Genomic DNA, 11323 nt, shown 5'->3' with positions numbered 1-11323 from the left:
TAATACCACGTGTAGCCCCTCTTTGAGGAGTGATTACCGGGTATTGCATTGATGTGATCCATATTATGAATAAACCTAGGACCCCCTTCCCCTTTCTTTCTTTGTTTTTAAAATATTATGACTTCTTCAAAATCACCCCTTTAATAACTGCTCTTTCATACTTTGTTTACTTTCAAGCATTTGTGTATTAAAATCCCCTCTTATTTGAGCCTTATCTTCTTACATGTTAATTGCACCAAATTCACAAGGAATTGTCTGGCCGGGAACCACACTAGTGGATCCTGAGGGGTGCCTAACACCTTCCCCTTAGGATAATTTCAAGCCCTTACCCTATCTCTGGTTATCAAAAATGTAGTTGTAGTGAACTTTGTAGGTGTCCTAATGCACCCTAAATCATTAGGTGGCGACTCTTCAAAAAATGCAAAACCCAGTTCCCAAAAGGAACGAGTTGCCTCATACCCCAAAATGTCATAAACCCGATTCTCCCTCTGCAAGGAAGGAAAAAAGGGGGCGCGACATCATCTATGTCTTTTATGTACCGATTTCCATGCCTTACATACTCAGTACATTATTCGTACTGACGCCCCTACTTCGCGGGGCCTGCGTTTCATGCCCGCAGGTGTAGGTAGACAGGCTGATGGTCCCCCTTTTTAGGATCCTTGTTCAGCGAGTGTTGGTGTGCTCCATTTGATCCGTAGGTGCTTTGAGTTTTTGTATGATATGTTTGTATAAATATATGGGTATGACGGGGCCCAGTCCTGTCCTTGTACAGTTGTATATTCTATTAGAGGTCTGTAGACTGTTACGTATAGTTGGATAGTATGTGGCCTTGTCGGCTTCCAGTTTTTTATTATAGTTGTCTATAGCATCCTTGTCGGCTCTCCCCACTGTATTTCGCATGTATATGTATATATGTCTTTTGGACAAGCTTCCCTCACGTATGTTATTCTCGTAATTTCGCAGGTTATTGACATATATTATTCATGTTTATATCTTAGACGCATGCTCAAGGGTGTTCGACAGGTAGGACTCGGGCACCCATCGCGGCCCATCGGTTTAGTTCGTGACAAGTTTCACTTGTGGGCTTTCCTAACGGTGGCTTTAGGTGCCATCACGACCTATTATGGGTTTTAGGTCGTGACAGATAGGTATCAGAGCTTTAGGTTCACATAGGTCTCACGTGTCATGAGTAGGCCTAGTAGAGTCTTGCAGATCGGTGCAGAGACGTCCGCACTTATCTTCGAGAGGCTATAGGGTACCAGGAAACATCTTTCTTCATCTCCTATCATGCAATTGATATTGTGCTAAGTATCTTTCTATTGATCCCTCATAGTTGGTGAGAACGCGCGCGGCGGATGTATCAGGCGGTAGAGGAGTTGCTCCCCCCGTTGCTAGAGACCAATGTAGAGTCCGGGGGAGGGCTCCAGCTCCTGTTAGAGGACGAGGGCATCATATATTTACTCCTGTTTTACCACCAATGGATCCATTGGAGGATCCTGTTATTGAGGAGTAGGATGAGGCACCTACAGCTGTGCAAGCCCTATTAGAATTCATGACTACGCCGGGATTCCAGAAGATCATGGGCCGTATGTTGCGGTTCATGGACTCTATGACACAAGCTGATTTATTTCTAGCAAACCCCTACCGCTCAGGGTTCAGGGCACGCTGTTGCCATTTATCAGTCACTTGGTGCACTACATGTGGGCGGAGCTCAGCTAGTTATAGTGGCTGTGACAGGGGTTGTACCAGTCCCGACTGTTGATCAGCATAAGTGGCTGGACAGATGACTAGACTTCACCCCTCCATAACTTTAGGGGTGAGCGGTCAGAGGACCCCCAGGATTTCATTGACCGGTGCAAGGATAGGCTCCAGAACATGGGGATATTGGAGTCCAATAGGGTGGACTTCACCACATTTCAGCTTGAGGGCAAAGCCCACAGATAGTGGCAAGCTTACCTTCTTAGCAAGCCATCAGGTTCATCTCCCTTGACTTTGGATCAGTTTACGCATCTGTTCTTGGAGAAGTACATACCACTTTCTGAGAGATAGGAGCTTCGGGGTCATTTTGAGCGACTCCATCAAGGTCATATATCTGTGATCGACTATGAGGCGAGATATACTGACTTTTCTCGCCATGTATCTATTACACTCCCACATACGTAAGGAGGGAGTAGAGGTTCATTGCAAGTATGCACCTTGAGATTCAAGTTTCAATGGCCCGTGAGGCAGAGATGGGGACTCCCTTTCATCAGGTTGTGGATATAGCTCGGAGGATCGAGCGTATTTTCAACTGCAGCGGAGAGTTTGCGCCGAGAGACAAACGACCCCAGTAGTTTGGAGGATTCAGTGGTGCCCCACATGGGGGCAAGGGTAAGTTCAAGAGGTTTTGTCCTAAACTTCGGGGCAAACCCGAGCAGCAGGACCATCGGCCCATGATTACCGCACCAGCTACACACCTCCCAGCCAACTAGCTAGAGGCGGAGGCTAGGTGGGTAGGGGTCACCCAAGAGGTGGAGGCCAGCCAGGTGGCGCTCCGGCTAGATTTTATGTTATCCCCGCCAGACCAGAGACAATCGCCTCCGATGCAGTGATCACAGGTACTATTTCTACCTGCTGTAGGGATGCCTCAGTATTATTTGATCTAAGGTGCAACGACCCGACCGCTCGTTTTGAGCTCTAGCGTGTTGTTCGGCAGTTTCAGGCCATGAGTAGCATCACTTCAGGCATTATGACTTGTACGCGTGGTCGAAATTGAAATTCGGGAAATTCGAAGTTGATCTGGAAAGAAAATTCTCATTTCGGAAGCTCAAGTTGGAAGAATTGACTAAGATTGAGTTTTGAGAAAATGACCTCAGATTGAGTTTTGAGTAAATGACCTCAAAATCGGGATTTGAAGGTTCCAGCTAGTTCGTATGAAGATTTCGGACTTGGACGTACGTTCGGATTGGGTTTTGGATGACCCGGGAGCATTTCGGCGCCTAATTAGGAAGTTAGCATTTTGGAAGAATTTCATAAATTTAGGTTGAAGTTCATTTCAATGTTATCGATGTCCGTTTGGAATTTCGAGTCTGAGAATAGCTTCGTATAGTGATTCTGGTATTGGGAGCGCGTCCGGAAGTGGATTTGGAGGTCCGTAGGTCATTTTGGAGTCGTTTGGCGAAAGTTAGAAATTTAAGGGTTTTTGAGAAGTTTGACCAAAAGTGGACTTTTTGATATCGGGGTCGGATTCCGATTTCGGAAGTTGGAGCAGGTCCCTAATGTGGAACGTGACTTGATTGCAAAATTTGAGGTCAATCGGACATGATTTGATAGGTTTCGGCATCGAATGTAGAAGATTGAAGTTCTAAAGTCCATTAAGGTTGAATTGGAGTGCGATTCATATTTTTAGCGTTATTTGATGTGATTTGAGGCCTCAAGCAAGTTCGTGTTATGTTTTTAGACTTGTGGGGGTGTTTGGTTTGGAGCCCCAAGGGCTCGGGTGAGTTTTGGACGTTCGGGAGGATGAGAAAAGCTCCAGTTTTTTTTGGTGTTTCTTGGCAGCAGTTGCAGGTCTTGCAAATGCGAGAATTTGTTCGCATTTGCGAAAAGGGCTTCGCAATTGCGATGGAGCCTGACCTGGGGCAGAGTTCGCATTTGCAATATTTTGGTCGCATTTGCAACCTCAGTAGAGTCCGCATTTGCGACTCATTGGTCGCATTTGCGACCTTGGCAGTGGAGGCCCATGTTCGCATTTGTGATGGTTTTTGTCGCATTTTCAATCTTAGCATTTGCGAACTAGGTGTCGCAAATGCGACATCTGAGGCCTGTGCACCGCTTATTAATTGCGAAACTTAGACCATTTAGCTCATTTCCTTTCATATCTTGGGCGATTTTTGGAGCTTTTGGAAGAGGGTTTTTACCTAGCACTTTTAGGTAAGTAATTTCTACACAACATGAGTTAAATACATAGATTAGGGGTAGATTAACATGCAAAAATTGGTGAAATCAAGGGTTTAGATGAAAACCTAGGTTTTGGATAAACAAAATGAGATTTGACCATGAAAATGATTATGGAATTTGGTAAAAATCATATATTTGACTTCATAAGGTTATGGTAAACACCTTAATAGTTGGAATATGAATTTTTGAACATGTATTGATTAGTTTATACACTATTTGGTTAGTTTTGGATTGGTTCGGCATCAAATTGAGTGTTTGAGCATAATCTTGGACCGGAAAGTAGGCTTCGGAGCGAGGTAAATCTCCTTTCTAACCTTGTAAGAGGAAATTAACCCCATAGGTGAACTAAATTATTATGTGCTTCTATTTGTGCGGGCTACGTACGCACGAGGTGACGAGAGCCCGTACATAGCTACTAGACATGCCTATGTCCGGGTAGTTTTAGGCTTACATCATGCCTTGTTGATATTGTTATTGATTTATGTTTATTGTTTGCCTTGAGAGGGAGCGAGATTGAGTTTGCTTATCAAATGTTTTGAAAGGAGTTGAAATTGAGGAAAAGTGAGGATCTTAGAAGTTTTCATTTGAACTTCGTGTTTTGAAAAAAATGGATGAATACTATAATAACTTAAAAAATCTGTGTGTGACCGCGTCGCAAGTATGATCCGCGAGCAGGGTTATTCCGTAAATTTATATTTGATCGCGTCGCAAGTATGATCTGCAAGTGGGGTAATACCTTAAATTTATATTTGACCGCGTCGCATGTATGATTCGCGAGCGGGGCAATAGATGCATCTATGGTTCACGCCGTTCCACCCTCAGCAATGCACAATTTACATTTAGGTTGGATCGAGCCGAACGTCCTCGGTGGAATTCGTGTGTGATAATAGAACTGGAAGCCCCTTTTATAATTGGTATAAATTTAGTATTTGTATGATCATATGTTTTAAGGGAAGGAAGTGATTTAGGTTCTTAAATATGGGGAAGCCCTGTTCAATTATTTCTTGTTCTGAGTCTTATTATTGTATACCATGCTTAAATTAGAATTTCATATTATCATATTATTGGACCACTAGTAAGTGTCAGAATCGACCTCTCGTCACTACTTCTTCGAGGTTAGACTGGGTACACGTTGTTTTCGTACTCATACTACACTTGCTGTACATTTTGTTGTACAGGCACATGTGTGTTCAGTGGCCTTATGGGCGCAGCGGTGCGGTTGATACGGGGACTTAGGTGAGCTGCATCTTATGAGACGATCCGCAGCCAGCAGAGTCTCCTTCAGAGTACTTGTATATTCTTTTCTGTCCAAATATGTATTCCGGACGATTATTGTATTGTATTTTAAATTCCTAGTAAATGCCCATGCACTTGTGACACCGGATTTTGGGATGATTCTGGGATATTCAGTATTATGATTTGAGAATATTATTAATTATTCTGTAAAGTTCATCTTTTTACTAGTTAAGTTGAAGGAAATTTACGATTTCAAAAATATTAAAATGAGAATTTTAATTAACTATTTAGCGTTGGCCTGCCTGACAGTGGTGTCTGGCACCATCACGACCTTTAACGGATTTTGGGTCGTGACAACATGGTATCGGAGCACTAGGTTCGCTTAGGTTTCACGAGTCATGAGCAAGTCTAGTAGAGTCTTGCGGATCGGTACGGAGACGTCTGCACTTATCTTCGAGGGGCTACAGGGCTGTTAGGAGCATTTCCCTTCCGGATTCCTCATCCTGCGATTTGATTCCTTTGAGGCTTATGCCTTTATATCCTTCGCATTCAATCTTATGCGACGTGAAGCGCTGGTTATAAATCGAGAATTGAGGAATTGTAATGGTACTGCAGATGCGGTACGGGATGTTTCTCCCTACGTAGCTTATTGGGCTATTGTCGTCGCCTTGCGGAAGGATATTCTATCATTTCATCCCAGTAGCTATACTTTTGAGAGTTTGAGGCTATGCACAGGTTGCTATGATGCTCATGAGTTGTTATCGCACAGTAGTGATGTGATGGTAAGATGTTCGCCTATGTGTCGGGGTAGTGAATGACTTGAAATGAGGTTTACTCAGTGCATGATTCAAAGATTCGATATTTTATTTCTGGCAGAGGAAAGGCAATCTGACTATAAATGTTCAGGTTTGGGTTGATGGAGTAACGAGACTTGGTATTTTCGAGCGTGGTGGAATTTTTATCTGTGATATGGTGTCATTGTCCTTGTTGAATATGTTAAGTTCACCGGTGTCATGGTTTTCTTCAATTCACCTTTGGGGCAGAGTAGCGTGAAATAGTGCCGGAGAAGCAGTATCAGAGATCGCGATGTGTGGTGGTTCAGGATCGAATCGGTGTTCCTAGTGTTGATGGGTCGAGGAAGATGATTCTCGGAAGGTTTAAAGTTAGTAGTGATCTATTGGTTCAAGTTCTACAGAGATAGATTTTGATTTAAGGCAACAACTGGGCAGCGAAGGATGAGGAAGGACTTGTGGGAAGTGTCATGCGGTGGTTTAATTTCTAGAAGGCCAGGTGTAAGAAGCAGCAGTCGAGTAGTTGCTTGAAGGAGAGGGTTTGACTAAAGTGGGAAAGTGGCAGAGTAGCATATGGGTTCTGTGGTAGGATGACTACACGCTTTGAGAAAAGTTTATAGTGATTTGGGGTTCATAGTGGGCAGTGACTAGGTCTACGGAATTATTTGGAATATTGGCTATTATACGGGGGAGATTGGATACGACAGGAAGGAGTTGCTTCATAGGAAGAAGAATACCACATGACCTTGGATTGGAATGTATTGTCGCACCTTTAGTTGATGTGCATGAGGAGTGAACGGACTTGTATAACTGGTAAATGGGCACAGGCTCAGGTTGGTTATCTCCTGCGAGCAGGTTAGCGGTCGCGTGGTGTTGACGAAGCTTCTACGAAGAATTCCACTGGCTATCCAGTAAGAGGTCAGTTATGTAAATGTGGCTGGTAATTCAGAGTGTTCATAAAGGGTTTAACAGAACGATTTCGATAAATTTGGCGGGCTAATTGTGCAAGATCAGGTCGACGACGAAGAAAGAATCTTGGTAGGTTCCAGAGTTATGCAATAGCAGCTTCAAGCTAAGTGGGAGAGCCCCACCGTCTACGACTTTGGATTTGCATGGTTGTCCACTTGTGAAGTTTCTAATTATCGCCATGTTGGTGGGTTATTACGACTAAGGTTAGAGAACATCAGTGTTAATTTGAGCAAAGGATTTGAGGAATTTGTGTTATAATTGGCCTTATCAATTTATGTTCAGGCTTTGAGTAGACTCAGGATTTATGATTCGCGTAGAGGTGATTTACAAGAAAGGTGATTCAGCTGGGTGTTTCTTCGAGAAGGTGTTCATGGGCTAGCAGAGCCTTGGAGCTGATCATATTCGGGACCAAGTCACTCTCAAGAACGGTCCTAGTGGATTCAAAAGTTAAAATGCGGTGCCTAAGGATTTCGAGTCCATAGTATGGTTGAGTATCGAGCTTTTGCAGTGGATTATGATAAAGGAGCTTGGGGTGTTCTAAGTTATCTCCGGTCTGCGGTGTAGTATAAGAGGAATGGGAGGAAATAACTTTGGATTTATGGAAGAATTATCTGAATGGGTTTACTAATTGAAGACGCGACTATGCGCACAAGGAGGGTATGAAATAATTCGTGGGTTTTGAGATAATGTGGTCTTGTGAAATAGGGTCACTCAAGACGAGTGCGGAGTGAGTTCGATATGTTTTGAATGGAGCTATTGTTATTCCTAAGGCCAGTCCAGGGTAAATTAGAAGAACTCGAATCGGTTAGCAATGGTTGAATCGGCATGATGGTGGCAATGATCAGCTCCTTCAGCGTGTTGAGTTACTCATGTGATTTTTGACGGTACGTGCGAGGTTTGGCGGTCGCCGTAATTGATTTTATTTGGGGGAATTCGAGTATTATGGCCTGTTATGTTTAGATGTATCCCGGAGGGGTTATGTTGGTTTAGACCACTACTTGAGGACGGTATTTTCTATGGTTATGGAAATTCAGTCGCGCGTTGCAATGGTTCTCTTAAAATGAGTTAAATAAAAATTTTCTATATGATGAAGTGTTTACCCCATTAGTGGATCAGGAGTTATGATGAAATTATTGTACTCTTGCGCATTGGCATGATTAAGTGCATTGAGTAGCAGGGGAGTTGGAGTTGAGGATCAAGGTTGCAGTTTAGGTGTCGACAAGAATGTCACCAGCTCGGATGAGTAGGGAAAAGGGATTCAGATGGTTAGAGTAAACTGGTATTTTCTTTAGCGTCACCTGAGATCGGTGTCCTGTGTAAGAGGTTTTGAGTATTGATTTGCAGATCCTTGATTCGCTTTATAGCATTAGAATGGCCGGTGGTATGAGTGTGCAGATTGTTACCTGGTGCGGAAGGTCGTGGGGGCGTATCCCACGGGAAGATGGTATAACTGTGACAGGTAGTCACTTAATTGATTAAATATTGAAAACAAGGTATGGAGATTGTGGTACTATCATTAATGTGAGAATTTATGCCTAAAGGGCGCCTGGTTCATTTGGTGGTGGACTATGGAAGTTTGTTCCGGATTTGACGGCTGTTCTTGTGTGTCATGGTAAAGAGGGTTATTGTGAATCCTTGAAATGTTACTAGCCTAGTGTGGTACAATCAGAATCGGCTTGAGGTCTGTGGATGGATCTAAATGTTAACGTGGGCTCTATATCAGGCCGGATGTATTCATTTCAGCATAGCGCTCCTTATGGAGGAGTATTCAGACGTTGGATGTTGTTTCGTCGTCAGCTATTTCATGTTATACTATATTGTATTGTGTGAGTTGTGAAATGGCTTGATAAATTTCATATGTGTTGAGGTTCTGCGTAGCGATGGTATTATGTGAGTGGAATGGCTCTCGAGATTCAGATCATATATCGCACCTTAGTTGTGCTTGAGTTTTCTAGTGTATGGCGCTATCTGTCTCCCCAGGGATGGTATTATGCACTTGGCGTGCTTGTGGCCGATATTCGGGTATTTCGTAGTAATGAGCATTCTAGCTCGGTGTGTATCTCGTTATATAGAATTTATGTTTGGATCGGGTGGCACGCCGCCACGGGCATATTGTTTGGATCGGGTTGCACACCATAACAGTGTGATGTTGAGTACAGTCCTCTATATCTATTCTTGTGTGTTTTGTTTTCCATTTTTTGAGGAAGGTTCATAACACCTTTTCGATCGTCTAATTTGTTGTGTGGGTTGAGTAATCCTTTCTAGAGTTTGTTTTCCTTATTTATCACATTCGAGTTGGTAGCTTGTTTGCTCATGGTGGCATCATATGAGACTCTTGGTCGTGTCTGTCGTGGCTTATTGCCTGAACAACTTATACTGGGTGAGACGAAATTATTGGAAACTGGGAATAGTGCAATCGGATTATATGCAGTATAATAAAGGGCAAATATCATTGTTTGGTTCATAATGAGGAAATGGTTCTTGTCGGGAGGAGAGACTCAGCGAGTTGTTGACTCGGTAGTTGGTTATGATTTTCTAGACATCTCTTCCGTCGTGGCGGTATTGCAAGAGTTGGAACAAGACTTATACATGTCATGAGGTGCATTGTGAGCATCGAATTCGTGAAATTTCGGCTATTGTTAAGCTCGGTTTTGTCTGAATCTTTGTGGAAGAAGAAGAAGCGGTTCACCAGCACGTTCACGACATCCCTTGCTTCTCGCAAGAACGGCTCCTCGGTGGAGGAGTAGAAGCGCTGGTCCCCTTCGGTCAACTTGCTTGTGCCTGCTGTTACCTACCGTAGGACCTCCGTCCCCAAAGCGAAGAAAGAGGAGAAGGAATAAGAGAACGAGCAAGAAAATAGATGCGCTAAGGCGCAACTTCGTGCAGCTGATGCGCCCGTGCTTCTTGCTTTCGAGCCGGAGCTTGCTGGGTAGTGAAGTGGTCCGTGAAGGTAAAATAAATGGCCCACCCCACCCAAGAGCGCTTATGTCATAGGGGAAGTCATGGCTGGAAACAATCCTTATGGTTTGTTTTGATATCCGGTAGGAATAATAAAAAAAAGTTGCAAGTCCATTTCAAATTCAAAAGCCCTAAGCACATACTTTACTTTCCTGTCCAGAACTAGAACAGCTACCTCGACCTTACACCGAACAACACTCGACTTGATCCTTCTTTCTTTTCTCCTTCTACTCTTGCCTTATCGCTGTTGTTGGTGAGTAAATAGCTATCAGAGGAGGTTATTACGGTCAAGTGGGTTATGCAGTGCATAGAGTGGAGTCAGCAAAGGTATACAATCAGGTATTGGTGCACCGTGTAGAGATTGATACGGTGTTCGTATCATGGGAACAGGTCTAGTAGGGAATTTCGGATGTTGGAATTGGGTCCGAAAGCTTATTTGACTTAGGAAAAGGGAGAATCTTTAGATTGGCTTGAGCTAGTGTGCTCAACTGAGTGGTGGTAGCACGGGTAGGTGCACGAGGTGTTAAACAGCGATTTCATACAACTCCAGCGCAGTTCTTAGCACGTTCGAGGACGAACGTATGTTTAAGTGGGAGAGAATGTAACGACTCGACTGGTCGTTTTTAGCTCTAGTGCATCGTTCGGTGGTTTGAGGCCATGAGTAGCCTCACTTCAGGCATTATGACTTGTACGCGTGGTCGGAATTGAATTTGGGAAATTCGGAGTTGATCTGGAAAGAAATTCTCATTTTAGAAGCTTAAGTTGGAAGAATTAACTAAGATTGAGTTTTGAGTAAATGACCTTGGAATCGGGATTTGAAGGTTCCAGCAGGTTCGTATTATGATTTCGGACTTGGGCGTATGTTCGGATCGGGTTTTGGATGACCTGAAGCATTTCAGCGCCTATTTTGGAAGTTAGCATTTTGAAAGAATTTCATAAATTTGGGTTGAAGTGCATTTCAATGTTATCAATGTCCGTTTGGAATTCCGAGTTTGAGAATAGCTCTGTATGGTGATTCTGGTATTGGGAGCGCGTCCGGAAATGGATTTGGAGGTCCATATGTCATTTTGGAGTCGTTTGGCGAAAGTTAGAAATTTGAAGGTTTTTGAGAAGTTTGACCGAAAGTGGACTTTTTGATATCGGGGTCGGATTCCGATTTCGGAATGGAGTAGGTCCGTAATGTCGAACGTGACTTGCGTGCAAAATTTGAGGTCAATCGGACGTGATTTGATAAGTTTCGGCATCAAAAGTAGAAGTTTGAAGTTCTAAAGTTCATTAAGCTTGAATTGGAGTGCGATTCATAGTTTTAGCGTTGTTTGATGTGATTTGAGGCCTCGAGCAAGTTCGTGTTATGTTTTTAAACTTGTGGGGGAGTATGGTTTGGAGCCCCGAGGGATCGGGTGAGTTTTTGACGTTCAGGAGGATGAGAA

This window comes from Nicotiana attenuata, unplaced genomic scaffold, assembly GCF_001879085.1.
Source record: "Nicotiana attenuata strain UT unplaced genomic scaffold, NIATTr2, whole genome shotgun sequence".
Taxonomy (NCBI): Eukaryota; Viridiplantae; Streptophyta; class Magnoliopsida; order Solanales; family Solanaceae; genus Nicotiana; species Nicotiana attenuata.
Note: the sequence above shows the minus strand (reverse complement) of the source record.